The 17,081-nt window shown below is 42.6% G+C and overlaps 1 long non-coding RNA gene across 1 annotated transcript; it reads left to right on the top strand.

The window, feature by feature from the left end:
- The first annotated feature begins 8,367 nt into the window (after window positions 1-8,367).
- Window positions 8,368-9,275, top strand: LOC116685314 (uncharacterized). The gene is made up of 2 exons (XR_004330936.1): window positions 8,368-8,578; window positions 8,826-9,275. It is a non-coding gene; the product is annotated as an uncharacterized LOC116685314 (long non-coding RNA).
- The last annotated feature ends 7,806 nt before the right edge of the window (window positions 9,276-17,081 follow it).

The following is a 17,081-nucleotide window of genomic DNA, read 5'->3' on the forward strand; positions in this document are numbered from 1 at the left end:
GTATGGTTTGATAAAGTAGCCTACTTATTGGCCTTTAACTTATCATTGCACCGTTGTGCGTGCGTCGTACATTGATTTTTACAGGTTGGCTGGACGTTTATCGCTCTACGTTTCGTTGGTTAATGTGAGATGTTCGAGTCACACACACGTCTCGTCTTCATTTCAGCAACACGAATGAATTTGACCCGCTCTCACTCCCTATTGGTCAGTGGCTGCACGTTTGACTGCTTGGTTTGTCGTGAGTAATGAAAATGCGATAAGGGGCCCGGCTGTCAATTAATGGCTTTCAGTGGTGCGGGCCCCTGATTGGTCCGGGCCACTAAGCAACTGCATACCCTGCTTACCGACGCGTCTGAATCATTTAATTCTCATTGGCTACCAGCCAACGTGCCAGGTAGATTGATAGTGTTACCCGCTAATTGCAAAATTCACCTGCATTTGGCGGGTGTCAATTTCACACCCTGGCTGTCAGTCATGGCCGCAGCCGTTCCGCAACAAATATGGTGGGTGTTGACGGACGGCGGACCACGCAGCAGTTGCGCATCCATAGGGGGTCAGCCTACATGGGACACACACACACTCAAACTTTTACTGGGTGAGCTAGAGGTCGCCCCGGATACACAATCTTCTAACTGGATACAAACTGGGAACTATATTCTCAGACAGGCAAAGCACTGCTACTCTCTACTCCTCAACACGGGGCTTCTCAGGTGCTGCAAGCAAATAACTCCGCCCAAGGAGCAGAGTGTAGCAGTGCTTCACCTTTCTGAGATTAATATGTATGTACAGTATATAGTTAGAAGAGAACCCACACAGAGATGAGAAGGTTATGTATGGACTGATCTAACTCTGGGAGATACAGTGAAGGAGACGTCCCAATAAGTCGGTGTGCTCCTTATGTGTTGGAAGTTTCTTGTACAGCGAGGGAGGAATTTGGTTGGAAGTGAGACTCTGTTGAAACCGAAGAAAGACGGGCTGCAAACTGAATCAAAGTTTAGTCTTTGAAAGTTGAATGTTGAAAGTTCTGCAGAGAACAATCCGAATGACAAGAACTTTTTTTTTTTTCCTGACAAAGTTAGAGTGACAAGAGGTCTGTGTGGAAACAATCAGTAATACATTTCTTTGTCTTGTGCCCCCTGAGTAAAAAAAGAACAACCCTTGTTTGGAAAACGGTTTAATCTTAAACGTAACAATTAATGGATCTCAGGCAGACCGTTGGATCTATTACTTATTTCTGAATCTGCTCTACGTGTGTCAAGTTTCTTTACCGGTCATTCTATCTTACCTGGAAAAGAACATCTTGTCTCTTTGAATAGGCTATGATAAAGTGCTCTAGACAACTGTTTCTCTCAGACGCTATGCCATTTATCCTTAAAGGAAAAATGCAAAGTCATAACAAATCCAGTTGTCTCCTAAAAGGAGAAGACACTGAGGACAGACACAGAAGTCATATACTCTGAGAGGCATTGGAGAACAATAATGAATATGAAAATCATTGGATAAATGTAATTTTCCAATTACACTTAACGTTCAAGTTTTTACTTTTGATGAAAATCTGCAGAGATCTGAAAACTCCAGAAAACAAGCAGATGCATTCATCCATAACGTTTGATATACATTTCTCTCCCATTTGTTCCAGTATCTGGTGTCTACAGTTTCAGAGGTGGAGAAGCTGGACCTCCAGGACGCTGCCAACAGTGCAGTCATCCCTGGCTCGCTGAGTCCCAGCACCAGTGCTGCCTGGCTCAGTCTGTCTGGAGAGACAATCTTCATTCTGGCTGCACCAACCGGAGGCATCATGGTGCTTTCTCTGCCGCCGCATGGCACACAAGGTACACAGACTAATGGCTGAATCTCTGACGCACGTCAAAGCGCGTGTGCGTGTCGTGGGGAAGGCAGGGAGGCACCATTTGACGGGGGGCGGATCTAACTACCTGGTTTTTTTAACCACGGCAGGCGTGTCTTGTTTAGGCAGCAGCCTAAGCTGCAAAGAGTTGTGGGAAACCTTGGTGTCTGTCTGTGGATCTAAATTTAATTGTTATTGGCATGAAAAAATTGTCTAGGTTATGCGTTCGTCTTCAAACTGAAGACGAGCTCCAGGATGCCCGTAACGAGCCATGGGGAACAGTTGGCCATAGCCACCAGCCTGGCTGTACTAGAGCTGGATGGGGGTGATGTGCACATCATTGCGTTGTGCCAGGATCACAAGCTCCGCATGTGGTCCTTCATGGCGAGAAACTCCACCGAGCTTCACACGTAAATCAGACCGGCACATACAAGTTCTCCACCGGGCGTCTCCATGTAAGTTAGATGGCACCAACATTTGGCCTAATCATACCTGGCCTGGCAACCCAAAGGTGTGGAGGTGTGTGTGGGTGTACTTATGATGTGGGCGTCCACCCCCTGAAAATGTTGAGCATTAAAAACTTAATTTCCTTCATTCTGGTAAATTTTTATGCACCTATTTCTACCTTATTCTGATTTGATGTATGCTGGAAATATCTTTATTTAAAGAGAAACATAGATTACATCCATATGTAAAAACATAATGGAATATATTGCAATAAGGCTGCCAGGCATTTTGTATTGCTTTCAACTGTTTATTATCCTGTAGATTGACTTTTCTAATTAAATCTGAATCACCACACATGTAGCCTAGGTCTTTTGTTGGAGAAGTTACCTCCATATTACAATTCACCTCAACGTTACTTGATTTCATTTTAATGAAATAATAAACCTCTGGACTGTAAATTTCAGATGTATTCTAGCAAGATTTCTGCTCATGTTCAAAACTTCGTGCACTTTCAAAATAGCTCATCTGTTCTGAGATATGGGGGGGTTATATTTTGTGAAAAATATAGTGATATTAGGCTATTATAAAGTCCCACTATTTCAGGACATAATCCACCTGCATCGTAGTCTGCGGTGCATTACGTGATTGCACTGCTGATACGGTAGATCGCAGACCTGACAGACTCAGAGCCCCGTTTTGAGACTCTGGTCTCTGAATGACACAACGTTTAGGGAAGGTGGAAAACAAACTATGTCAGAAATTTTTTTTTAAAACTGGTTTCATCTGGTTCTAAACTACGTGTTTATATCACCAGCTTCTTAACCAGGTTCTTAACCTGTCCTTTCATCTATGTAATTGTTTTACTAATCATTATTGGACTGATCGGCATATGAACGGAGGCAACATAATGAGTCACCTAAATTGGACAGGCTTCCTTTTCTTGCTCACTTTTTATGCGGACTTTGTGCATGGAGCATCTCTCAGAACAGTTGAGCCCCCCCCCCCCCCAGATCCTCTGGTTGTCGGACCCCTGCCCAGTGAAAAGGAAATGAGCGCCATGGATGAAGCAACCGTTGAGGAAGAGAGGGAGACGCGGAGGTGTGCGCCAAAGGCTCAAGAGACCGGGACACAGGCGGATTCCCCTTCCCACAGTCTTCCTTGCTAATGTCCAGTCAAAACGCCAGTTCCAGTCTTTTTTCAGTCTGATCTGGAGATTGATGGCTTCGGAGTTCCCTTCCGCTTGGACAGAGACCCCGCAGTGACCGGTAACTCACTTGGCAGGGGTCTGTGTCTGCATGTAAAAACTAGCTGGTGCAACACAGTGGTTGTCAGAGTCACTGTGCATGCCGGACACTGAACTCCTCTCTGTATCCTTACGTCCTTTTTTTTTTTTTTAAATCTTCCAAGGGATTTCCCCCTATTTTTTGTGACTCTTGTTTATATTCACCTGAAGGTTAACGCTGAAATGGCTACTCAAGCATGACCAGATCTGTGCAGCGGCTCGGGATTGCGCCAGAGAGAGCGCCCAGAGACCTCCTCCCAACTGGACGTGCCTATGGTCATGAATGCTGGTCATGACCCACGCTCCATGGTCCCCTCACTCGCAAACAAGACCCCAAGGTATTTAAACTCGTTCACTTGGGGTAAGGACTCACTCCCTACCTGAAGAAAGCAGTCCATTTGTTTCCTGCTGAGAACCATGGCCTCAGATTTACAGGTGCTGATCCTCATTCCAGCCGCTTCACTGTGCAGCGAACCGATCCAGAGATGGATAGCTAGCCTTTATTATTAGACTCACGGTCCATTTAAAAAAAAAAAAAAAAAAGACAGATACACAAGACAGACACCAATTAAATAAGACAGCTATTCCAGTAATCCCATAAGGGCAGGGGTCTCAAACTCAACTTACTTGGGGGCCGCTGGAGGTAGCGTCTGGGTTTGGCTGGGCCGCATCAAGTGTTCCACAAAAAAAGTGTTTCAAGTATTCCAAAAAAAGGACCACAACTGATCCAATCTTCTTTATTAACAGTTCTTCAACATGAACTGTTCCTCTGAATTTAAACATTCCTTTCTTAACATGAACTGTTCCTCTGAACATGAACGGTTCTTCAGAACATAGGCTTCTCTTGCCTACTCCTTGCTGCCAGAGACCTGACAGCGCTTCCTCTCACACAGCTGAGACACATTTGGCTTTAGGGAAGAAACAGTTGAAACCCTAAGTATGGCTTGAAGATGTCCATCAGTAAGTCTGGACCTGTACTTTGACTTATTAAAGTTCATAGTGGAGAAGAGCTTTTCACATAAGTGCTCCCAAAAAGACACATGGTCCGCTTGAACATCCTGGAGAGCTCAGGGAAGGTGGGTGGCAATTCTCTCAAACTGTCCAAGCTTGTCTGCATTTCCACTCACCTCCCTGAACTTGACTTTAAGTTCAGAATTGCACTGCAGGTCAATAAGCTCCATTTGAAGTACAGGAGGAGCATCTTGCACATCGAAGGAAAAGGGGTCAGCAAAAATTTGAAAAGTGGCTCTGTGTGTCTTGAAGTCAGCAAACCTGCGATCAAATTCCTCCTGTAGCTTCATAATTGCATCAGCATATTTCTCACTACTGAATGATGTGCCCACATCCATGAGTGCCTTGCATGCTGGGAAATGACAGAGGTTTGTCTGAGAGAGCTGGGCTTTCCATAACACAAGTTTTGTGGAGAATGCCCTCACATTGTCATAGGCAGCACTGACAAGTTGCCCTTGGCCTTGTAACTTCTTGTTCAGTACATTTAACTCCTGTGTGATGTCAACAAGAAAAGCTAAGGCCATGAGCCATTTGGGATCACTTAACACAGGAACAGCCATCCCATCCTTCTCCATGAAGGTTTGCACTTCTGCTCTCAACTCAAAAAACCTCTTTAAGACGTTTCCCCTACTGAGCCAACGTACCTCAGTGAAGTAGAGCACATCCTCATATTCTGACTCCAATTCCTCCAAAAAGGCGCGGAACTGCCGGTGCTTTAAGCCCCTAGATCTGATATGGTTGATGCATTTCACAACAGACATCACATTGTCAAACCTCAGGCATTTGCTGCAAAGGGCCTGCTGATGGATAATACAGTGCAGAGCAATGGCCTCCTCCACATTCTCCTCTTCCAGTTTACTTTGAACAAGTGCCACCAGTCCATTTTTCCTTCCTGTCATTGATGGTGCTCCGTCGGTTGTTATTCCAGCAAACCTGCTCCATGGCAAACCGACATCATCAATAGCACCACACAGCTGGCGGAATATCTCAGAGCGGTGGTCTGACCATGCATTGGAATCACAGCGAGCAACTCCTCAATCACTTCAAAATTGTCGTCAACACCACGGACATATACTGCGAGCTGCGCAGTGTCAGTGTTGTCCGTGCTCTCATCAAGAGCGACTGAGAACGCACAAAAACATTTGGCTCTCTCACGCAGTTGATCATAAATGTTTTCGGACAGGTCAGAAATGCGCTCCGCCACTGTGTTAGCTGAAAGGCTGATATTGCTAAAATGTCCCTTATTTTCTGGACAGACTTTACTTGCAGCTAGTAACAAACACTTTTTGATAAACTCGCCTTCCTTGAACGGCTTCCCGGCCTTAGCAATCATCTCACTCACCACGTAGCTAGCTTCGACTGCTGCTTCCTTCTCTTTGTTTGCTTTCTTGAATAAATCTTGTTGCCTCAATAGACATTTTTTAAGGTTGGCGACCCGGTTCTTTCTCTCATCTCCCTGGTATTTTGTATATTCCTCAGCATGTCTAGTTGAGTAATGACGTCTGATGTTGTATTCCTTGTACACCGCAACTTTCTCTGTGCATATGAGACATGTAGGGGTACCCCTGTGCTCAACAAAAAAATAGTCCGTCTCCCACTTTCCCTGAAATTGCCTGTGCTCGTCTCCAACCTTTCTCTTTACGGCACTTTTTGAGAGAGACATGATTGGAACTGGGTGATGTAATATATTTTCCGTCACTCCGAAACAACACAACACGTTTCAAACAAGTGACTAACGTTGATACTTTCCCAGGTACTTAGCTAGCTTGACAACCGTTACGCCGTTGTCAGGAGACTACTACGGTAGCCCATAAGTGACAAGCGCAATGACAAAAAGTTTCAGAACGCGCGGGCCGCACTAACACTTAACTTTGATGTCAAGCAGGGGGCCACAAAATATCATCCCGCGGGCCGCAATTGGCCCCCGGGCCGCGAGTTTGAGACCCATGCATAAGGGGAACTGGTATCGCAAAGCACTAAACCTCCTGTCAATCAGATGTGAAATGACGGAGTCACAAGAAGAATTCAGGCGACCAATACATTTATACATCAAGTTCCTCAGTAAAGCAGAGAATGCAATAACTCCTGCTTGACAGAACAATTCACTGGCACTACAGTGAGTACTGAAGGTCGGCGATGATCCCATCAGGACCACATCTGCAAAAAGCAGCGATGAGATCCTGTGCCCTTCGAACTGCAACCCCTCCCCACCCCAACTGCCCTTTGTTTGGCTCTTGGACCCCTAGTCTTATCCACAAAGGGTGGGGTCTCTAGACCAAAGTGTCTGTGTGCTTATTTGTTATCTTTCAGTTGGAATGTGACTGAAAGTTTATGACCCTCAGATCAGGACTTGCAAAGCAAAAGAGCGGTGGACTGTAAAGAGGGACTGGAACCAGATTCAGGATGGTCCCTAACAATCAATTCTACTTCTGACACATTTAGAAGAGGCTGGATTCTAATGGAATGTACCAGAACATCTTATGTTGTAGAACAGAGTATTGCAAAACAACTTAATGCAACCAATAAGAAACTATATATACTTATAACAACAAACTTAATGCATGACCAACATGTCGTCTTTTATGTTGAAATAATGCTTTTAGCTTCAATGTATAATGCAAATCACAATGTTTAAGCAAATAACATTTTAAATTCCAACATTATCCAGAGATTGGATGACCCTGAGAAGGGACCCCCCAGACTCCCATAGCACCTCAACAGTATCTCCCGGGGGGTTGATTTTACTGATTGGTGTAAATCCTCGTTTTAAACAATGTGGCTAAAACGAAAGACGTGCATTGACTTCAGAAGAAATCCCACTGTTATTTCACCAGGTGTAATGGACAACCAACCAGTTGAATTAGTGCAACGGTACAAATATCTTAGTCTGTGATCAAAGGTAAACTGTGCTTAGAGCCCCAGGTCGGTGCGCATGCACGTTCTCCGTAAGCTTTGCTTTTAATGTTGATTAGTTTTTATGAATGTTTGACTCCTGTTTTATCAAATCAGTTCTTGCTTTCTCTTATCTGTTAGCATGGGTCACTTTCTATTAAACTGAAAAATTGAATGCAAGGTATCGTGAAGGTATGCAGCCAAATTGCAGGCACACACTTAGATGACCTGCATAATCTGTAGAAAGCCAGATCCTTAAGGCAGGCGCCATCCAGGCTGATCAGTCATCCCTCGTGGGGTGAAGTCATGCTGCTCCCCACCAGGCGTAGATATAGTCTGCCGCAATTCAAAAGGTCATTCAGAGAGTAGAGCCCGACCAATAATAAACGGATACAAATATTTGGTGTTTTAAAAATCTGATATGCCCTTATTGATAAATCCAGAAACGTCTACTAAAAACTGATTTCCCTAACATTAGTTATGAGTCCTCACTAAAATAATATAATGCAGTTTAAAAGTAAGTGTTGTCAAGACGTTGTAGAGCGCCCTCTGGTGGACAAATTATGGAGCACCAACACTCATAATGTGGTTGAAGGCTGTTTTCTTTTTTTATATTCATCAGAGTTATTTGTCATTAAATGATTCTGTTAAATTAAAATAAATACCAATAGTTTGGAAAATGTCTTATATCGGCTGATAAATCGGTTGGACTCGCGCTGAGAGGACGTCTTGTCTTTACCATCTGTCTTCTGTTTTTGATGGGTTTTTCTTTTTCAAGATTTTTGATGCTGTTCTTTGACAATTTTACTGTTTGTGTCCCAGCAATTCTTATAATCAGCCTCTTGTGATTTGTCACTGCAGCGTTATAAGTCGAGTGTTCTGTGTGTCTAGGAGCAGACCTGTGTCTTTGAGACGGACATGTTGGCCCACATGCCGTCCAGTGATCCTGGCCACTGCCACCGGCTGCGCCTGGCGGGGTCCCTGACCACTGGGATTTATGTTGCCGTCCAGCAGTCTGTTCGCTTCACGGTGCTTCAGCTGGTCGCTGCCGCAGCAACCGCTACACCGTGAAGCACATCTCCTCCCTCTTCACCACGCAGGTAGTGATGTCACTTGTTGTCACTCATCTAGTCTAATAACACATTAACATAACACATTAAATATGAACTTTAATCTGATCTGATTATCACCAATAATTGTATCAATTTAATTTGAATACTTTTCTTCTTCATTTTTACTCCTAAAAGTATTTGCCTGTTCAACCACCAGTAGAACCTGGACTTGGTGTTTTAGAAACACTATTCTGACTCATTTTGTTTTTATAAGACTTTGTTTGTTTGTCAACAGGAAACTCTGGATTTCACCCTGACGCCGAACACCATCAGGGGCGTCTGGATGGACGACTACAATTGGTTTGGTATTAGACAAATCAACTTTGAGGAGTGAGTCTCACAGTTTGTCATCATTAAGGCTCTGACACACCAACCCGCCGGCTGACCGTCGACAGAAAAGGCAGTCGGACTGATTAGTCAGCTCCTGTCTCCCCGAGTGGTTCATAAAGTACCTCGGAACACACCCAAGTGACGCAGACTTGAGCGTACGTTCCGCGCAAGACGTAACACGTCCCCATATCAGCAGGCGCCATTAATCTGTTTTGTTGGAGATGATGAACATCTCTCTAGACCTAGTAAACACGGAGCACGCTCGTCAGTCATTGTTTTCATCAGAGTGCTGATAGTAGTCAAGAAGGATCATTGTCATTACTCGCTGAACGGAAGGGAATACGATGGCTATTAAGATAATACTGGTGTTGTCAGCTCCGGTCTTATCGTGCATTGGTGCAAGGGCCAGCTCTCCCCCAATCAGATTGCTCATTGAGTCCGACTGCCCAGTGGCAGATTGAACAAGTTAAATCAGCCAAAATGAAGGCTGACCGTTCCCCAGACTGACGACGGCATGGAACACACCAAACAGACTCGAGTCACAGACCTCGCCAGACTGTCAGGCAGCCGATAATCGGGTTGGAGTTTGAGCATTATTCAATTTTTTAAAACGACACCCAAATTGACAGCTGACCTAACATATGAAACCAATTAATCTTGTGGCAAATTATTTGACACCATCGTTTGTTTTATTAGTTTATTGATGTTCAACATAAGACTTTGTAACTTAAAGGCTAAGAGTAGCACCGGACCGCTAAATGAGACCAATACGAATAATTGTTGATTTGAAATTACCAAAAAAATTTTACACACTTTCACAAGGGACATATAATTAGAAAATCATGAAAAAGTTGATTTTTGACTGTGAATCTCTCACACATTTTGGAATGGGTTTTGTTTCACGATCCTCTCCAGGGTGCGGTTATCACTATTGCGTGTACATTTTTTTTCGACCACAGCTTTCCTTCGCCTCTCTATTAATGTGCTTGGATCTGGAGCTCTGTGACCAGCCAGCCTCTTTAGCAATGACCTTTTGTGTCTTGCCTTCTTTGTGCAAGGTGTCAGTGGTCTTCTTTTGGACAGCTGTCAAGTCAGCAGTCTTCCCCATGATTGTGTAGCCTACAGAACTAGACTGAGAGACCATTTAAAGGCCTTTGCAGGTGTTTTGAGTTAATTGGCTGATTAGAGTATGGCACCAGGCGTCTTCAATATTGAACCTCCTCTGAAGAAGAGCGTCCTCTGGTGGACAAACTATACAGTGCCAAAATTCATAAGGGTGTTTTGTCGTTTTTTTATTTTAAAATAAAATGGATTCATCAGAATCATTTGTAGTTATAAATGATTGTGATTAATTACAAATACAGGTAGTTTGGAAAATGACTAATATTGGCCAAAAATCGGTCGGGCTCTAGCTGAGAGGACGTCTAGTGTTAAGGCTCGTTAGTCTTCTGATGATTTGTTTTTGATTTGTTTTTTTCTTTTTCAAAAAAGGTGGAGCAGCAGCAGCTCCAGCAGGGGACCCCAAACTTCCCTTTCCCGAGCCATATCACGGGAAACCGGATTTCCAGGAAATCTGATCAAGATTTACCGATTCCCAGGAAATAAAATGAAATAACAAACGTTGGGAGTGTGCGTCTATTGTTGTATGGTAACGTTGTTGCAGGTGACGGTGCTGTAATGTAGCTACAGTCATAAAGTCTCACCAAATTCATTACGCAGCAGTAGCCTACATCCGTGGAGGTGGAGAGAGCATTTTCTATTTGTGGCCAATTTGTCTTGAAAATCCAAAACCGCCAGCTAAATAAAAATGGCTATTTCAAGTATTTCAACTTAGCATGTTTCCTTCATATCTGATGATGCATTGGGGTCATTTTTGGATTTATTAAAGTAAATGTATTACATATTGGACCTTTAAGGCTAGGGTTAAGATAAGACAACATTGACAAAAATATAGAAACAATGTTGGCTTAACAAACAATACCATGCACAGCATGTAGAATACATTTGCCAAAGTAAAATGCAAATTAACAAAACAAATACCTTGTTGGCTGCATGCTACGAAGAAAGGGCAGTCTTTGAGTCTTCAGAGGTATACTTTAACCCGCTCACATCAAAGTCTGCTTTAGCCAGCATGAAATCTTCATCGTAACTAACATGTCCACGCTATCTGCTGACCGCTGGTGTTAACAGTAGAACTCAGGAAAATAAAAGTGTAAATAACAACTGTTAAACAGAAAAAAGGGAAGAATAAGAATTACAAAATGTAATTGCAACAGTTACAAGAATGGCTTTATATTACTTGAGTGCCACACTGGATATGTGTTCTCACCCAGATGTGGAATGAAGCCTGAAAAAAACTTAAAAGATGGCTTTAACTGCCTGAAAAAGATTTCAAATAAAGCTTTACTTGGCCATGTAAGCCTATATTTTTAAAATCCTACATTAGAATGGCTTGCTATTGCTTGAGTGACACACTGGATATGTGTTCTCTCACCCAGATGTGGAATGAAGCTGGCTTAACAGGAGGATTCCTTTTAAGAGTATAGCCTGAAGATTTTAAATATCACTCTATAAAGGTGGCATAAAATGAGGATTCCTTTTCAGAGTAGCCTGAAATCTGTAAAAAGTTTTTAAAAGCCTAAGAAAGGTTTCTAATATAGCTTTACTTGGACATTTAAGCGTTTAATTTTAAAAGCCTACATCAGAATGGTCCGATATTAACTAAGTGACACTCCGACAACCATGGAGTGGCTCCGACATGGACCGATCAACCTGGCTTAACGGGGATACATTTTTTGAGAAGCCTGAAAAAGATCAAAAATATGGCTTTAACAGCCTGAAAAATAATTCAAATATAGCTTTACTTGGACATTTAAGCGTTTAATTTTAAAATCCTACATCCGAATGGTCCGATATTACCCGAGTGACACACTGGATATGTGCTGTCTCACCCCGACGTGGAATGACGCTGGCTTAACTGGATTAATTTTTAGCCTTATCTGAAAAAGAGTAAAATAATTGATTTAACAGCCTGAACACAATTTCTAATATAGCTTTACTTGGACATTTAAGCCTTTAATTTTAAAATCCTACATTAAATGGTCCACTATTACCTGAGTGACTCACTGGATATGTGTTATAATCATAATAATACATTTTATTTGTAATGCACTTTACATTTAAACAAATCTCAAAGTGCTACAGTCAAGGTCATAAAAGCAAGGTAAAAACATCAATGTAAAATATCTATAAATAGTGCAACAACATTTTTGTGCAAGGTTAAAACTCATAAGTTCTGCTAAAAAGAAAAGTTTTTAGTCCTTTTTTTAAAATCTCCAAAGTCTGTGGTGCCCTTAGATGGTCAGGGAGGGCATTCCATGTCCGAGGAGCGGCAGAGCAGAAGGCTCGATCACCCATGGTGCTGAGTTTAGTTCTGGGGATTAGGAGGCGGTTGGAGTTGTTTGAGCGGAGGGATCGTGTTGAAGTGTGAGGGATGAGTAGTTCTTTCAGGTAGGGGGGGGCATTTCCATAGATGCATTGGTGGGTGATGATTGAGACCTTGTATTCTATCCTCGCTGAAACGGGAAGCCAGTGAAGTGAGTGAAGAATGGGTGTGATGTGGTCATACTTTCGCACTCTCATCAGGATCCTAGCATCACTGTTCTGGACATATTGATTGCAGTTTCTGCAGACTCTTGTTAGGGATCCCGATGAGAAGTGCGTTACAGTATTCCAGTCTGGAGGGAGACAAAGGCGTGGACCCGTTTTTCAGCATCAGCTAAGGTGAGTGTAGAACGAGTTTTGCAATATTTGAGATGATAGAAGGAGATCTTGCAGAGGTTTTTGATATGGGCTTCAAAGGTGAGTTGTGGATCAAATCTTACACCAAGATTGGTGACTGTTGTGGAGAGGGGAATGTCTTGACCAGAGATAGTTATACCGGTTATGGAGGATGACTGGACTTGATGTGAGGTGCCAACAAGGATTGCCTCGGTTTTGGAGCTGTTTAACTGGAGAAAATTGTGTTTCATCCACGCCTTTATCTCCTCCAGACAGGTGGTGAGTGTTGAAGATGATGGTGCTGTACTTGCAGTGGGTTGTGAGTCATATTTCACGTACAGTTGTGTGTCATCGGCATAACAGTGAAATGAGACTCCATGGCGGCTGATGACGTGGCCCAGGGGGAGGATGTAAATGATGAAGAGGATGGGGCCAAGGACTGACCCCTGGGGGACTCCGCAGGTGACCGTGTGTTGCCGGGACCTTGCGCTTCCAAGAGAAATGTACTCTGTTCTGTCCGTGAGGTATGATTTAAACCAGTTCAGAGCAGTGTCAGTGAGTCCAGTGGCTTGGTGTAGTCGGTTCAGGAGTATGCCGTGATCCACAGTGTCAAAAGCAGCAGACAGATCGAGGAGCATGAGGAAGGTGAGCCAGCATCAGCTGCCATTAGTAGGTCGTTTGTGACTCTGACCAGGGCTGTTTCGGTGCTGTGAGCAGAGCGGAAACCAGACTGGAATTTTTCAAAGAGGTTGTTATGCTTAAGGTGGTCCTGAAGATGAGCGGCAACAACTTTTTCCAGTACTTTGGAGAGGAATGAGAGATTGGAAATGGGCCTGTAATTTGAGAGTGTCTCTGGATCAAGGGTAGGTTTTTTTAGAAGTGGTCTGATTATGGCAGTTTTAAGGGCAGATGGAACATTGCCAGACTGGAGGGAGTGGTTTATTACAGTGGTAATCAGAGGGCTTAGGGCAGAGGTGTTTGCTTTGACTAGAGCTGTAGGAAAGGGGTCGAGGGCGCAGGTGGTGGGTTTCATCCTTTGGATGATCTTCTCAACCTCTTGCTGGGAGATTTCTGGAAAGCAGTGTAGGGTCTGGAGCACTGCAAGCTGTGAGTGAACAGCTGGGCTGGCTAGTGTTGAGGATCTAGGAAAGGAAGAGTGGATTGAGTCTATTTTTGTTTTGAAAAAGTCCAGGTGTTGTCTCACCCAGAGTTGGAATGCAGCTGGCTTAACAGGAGGATTCCTTTTAAGAGTAGCCTGAAAAAGAGTAAAAATATGGCTTAAACTGACTGAAAATAAATATAGCTTCACTTTGACTTTACTTGGACATTTAAGCCTTTAATAAGTATTTTGACTTTATTATTTTTTGTTTGTTTAGGATTTTAAAACTGAATATCAAGGGATACAATCAGTTAAAATTTGTTTGCCTTGGATCTTAATTGAAATAGATAGCCTACATTAAGGTTACTATTACATACTAATACAGTAAAAACTATAAAATAAGCTGATAAAAGTTAAATTCATTGTGCCGGCTGGAACAACATTGTTTAGAAATCTTGTTATGGATGGGCAGTATAATCTCTTACAAGATGTCAACCTTGGTAAGGCTTTGTTTAAAATGGTTTATTTATTAGTTGTTCTTATTTTTGAATTTGCTTCTACAACGAGCATTTGTATTTGCTGCCATTGTCTATATATTGCTGGATAGGCAGATAACCAACAGTCATTGGATTTTGCAACTAAATGAACAGTTTTGAACCTGCCTAGGCACTAGCCATGGTGCATGTATGACATTTATAATGTTATCAATGTTGATGCAAGTTTTTTGTGGTACAGCTGGTGATGATCACACCCCTAATCATCCCCGCAACACTGCTGATCATGGCCCTAACTCTGAGGTGGTCTTTGCTAAATAGACTCCTTCAAAGACCATCTCTGTTGGTATGTAATTCCTTATATAAAATGAACAGTCTCCAGAAAAATTTTATGATTGTCCCTCAATTAACAATTTTCCTTTTTATGCAAATGATGAAACAGTGAGCAAAACCATTGTGGAACTTTGTGTATTTTTTAATTCTTGTGTACTTTTACATTTATAACAGAATGTCTTGCAAGATCTACAGTACTCCTTGAGTGTCTCTGACGATGAGATACAAGAAGTTGCAGTAGACCAGGGAGCTCCTCTGGCTTCTTTGGATTGGAGCACTCGTAACACTCTCTTTTTTGAGAGACGGAGGCCAAAGAGACCTTACCTTGTAAATAGCATGCTGGCACAGGGGAACGTGGCAACAAAAATCTGCAGTCAATGTGGGATCAACTGTGGAACTGTCAGATGCAGAGACTGCTTACCATGACCATTACTCTGCGCTGCGACAACAAAACCTACATCCTTCCCAACCGGGATGCCATGTGTGCTGGATTCTTTCAGCCATTGCCTCCAACCAGTTGTGGATAATGCTGTTACACACTGTGGTAAGTTATGGATTTTTTGTGTGAATGTGTATACTGCATGTCTAATTGTCGCAAATGATGAATTATCCTAACCCATTTGTGTAATGTTTTTTATTGCGTCTTTTGCGTATTGAGATGCCTGTCCAAATCTGTCACTGTCCACCAGAGGCATTGAGGGTCATCCAAGGAAAGTCAGTTGCTTTGGTCACAATTAGGGATGAGCGAGTACAGCATTATCTGGATCTATATCTGTATCTGTCCTTGGACTGGGCGGGGCCTAACCCGGAAGTGGACAGTATTTAACCCGCAAGTAGGCCGGGTTGTCTTGAAATGGGCGGGGCTTTAACCTTTATGTTATTTTAAACATGCAATTGATATGGGTTGATCAGAAATTGTTATATTTATTGCTGATTAGAAAACTATTTCCATGACAGCATCAGCATTGAGCGGGCTTCACTGAGTCACTGAGATATATATGACGCATACAACATGGAATTCTAACCTTGGCAGTCATAACATTACAGTGGAGGCAAATGTTACTTTGTAGGGCGGTGTGATCTCAACATGCCAGAGCTAAGCTGCGAGGGATGCCAGGCTACTTGGACTGCAGAAGTGGATAACCTTATACAAAATGGCTACTGGCCCACCACCCTCAATTTTGCATCAATTTACGAGGAAGACTTATTTTTTACTTTTGAGATCATGAAGATGGCATCACCCGGACTGTCCTATCAGGCATTTCTACAAATGCTTGAGAAGCGGACTGTTCGCTTTGGCCGTTTCAGAATATCTTTCTTTCTTCTGCAACATCCTACATTTTTTATGTTTTGGTATTAGAAGTTTTTTTTCTAATTGTTTTGTGCTTCTTTTTTTTAATAGACTGGAAAGCTCTCATCTGACAGCTTTCAGAAAATCTTTTTTGAATGGGCTGCTGTTCAATATGAAATTGATGCCAAATGACACTCAACTCCTTTACCCCTCTAAAAAAGAAGATAATAAAACCAAGACGGTTAGCTCCATGGTATAACACTGAAACTCGCACATTAAAGCAAATATCATGGAAACTTGAGAAGATTTGGCGTTCCACCAAACTGGAAAATTCTCGTTTAATCTGTCAAGATAGTCTTAAAACTGATGGAAGGCCCTCCGTAATGCCAGAACAGCGTACCACTCGTCATTAATAGAAGAAAATAGGAACAACCTCTCCTGAAAAAGCCCAACCTTGTTCCAGATGTTTTAGCCAACTATATACCTATTTCCACCTTCCATTTCTCTCTAAGATTCTGGGGAAAGCAGTCGCCAAACAGCTGTGTGCTTTCTGCATAGCACAGCTAATATTTGGAGTTTTCAGTCAGGATTAGAGTCATCATAGCACAGAGACAGCGCTTGTGAAAATACTAAGACCTCCTAATTGCATCAGACAAAGGACTTATCTCTGTACTGGTGTTATTAGATCTTAGTGCTGCATTTGATACCATTGACCATCATATCTTATTACAGAGATTGGAACATTTAATTGGCATTAAAGGAACTGCTCTTAGCTGGTTCAAGTCTTATTTATCAATCATCTCAGTTTGTTCATGTTAACAATGAATCCTCCGTGCACGCCAAAGTTAGTCATGGAGTCCCACAAGGATCTTTGCTCGGTCCAATCCTGTTCACTTATAGTGCTTCCTTTAGGCAATATTATTAGGAAACACTCCATAACCTTTCATTGTTATGCAGATGATACTCAATTATATCTATCGATCGACCCGGATGAAACTAATCAGTAGCTAAACTTCAAATGTGTCTTCAGGATATTAAAACCTGGATGACCTGTATTTTCTAATGTTGAATCAGATAAACTGAAGTTATTGCTCTGGTGCCCAAGCACCTCCGTGACGCATTATCCAAAGAGATAGTTACTCTGGATGCATCACCCTGGCCTCC

This window comes from Etheostoma spectabile, unplaced genomic scaffold (assembly GCF_008692095.1).
Source record: "Etheostoma spectabile isolate EspeVRDwgs_2016 unplaced genomic scaffold, UIUC_Espe_1.0 scaffold00569763, whole genome shotgun sequence".
In the NCBI taxonomy this organism is placed as follows: Eukaryota; Metazoa; Chordata; class Actinopteri; order Perciformes; family Percidae; genus Etheostoma; species Etheostoma spectabile.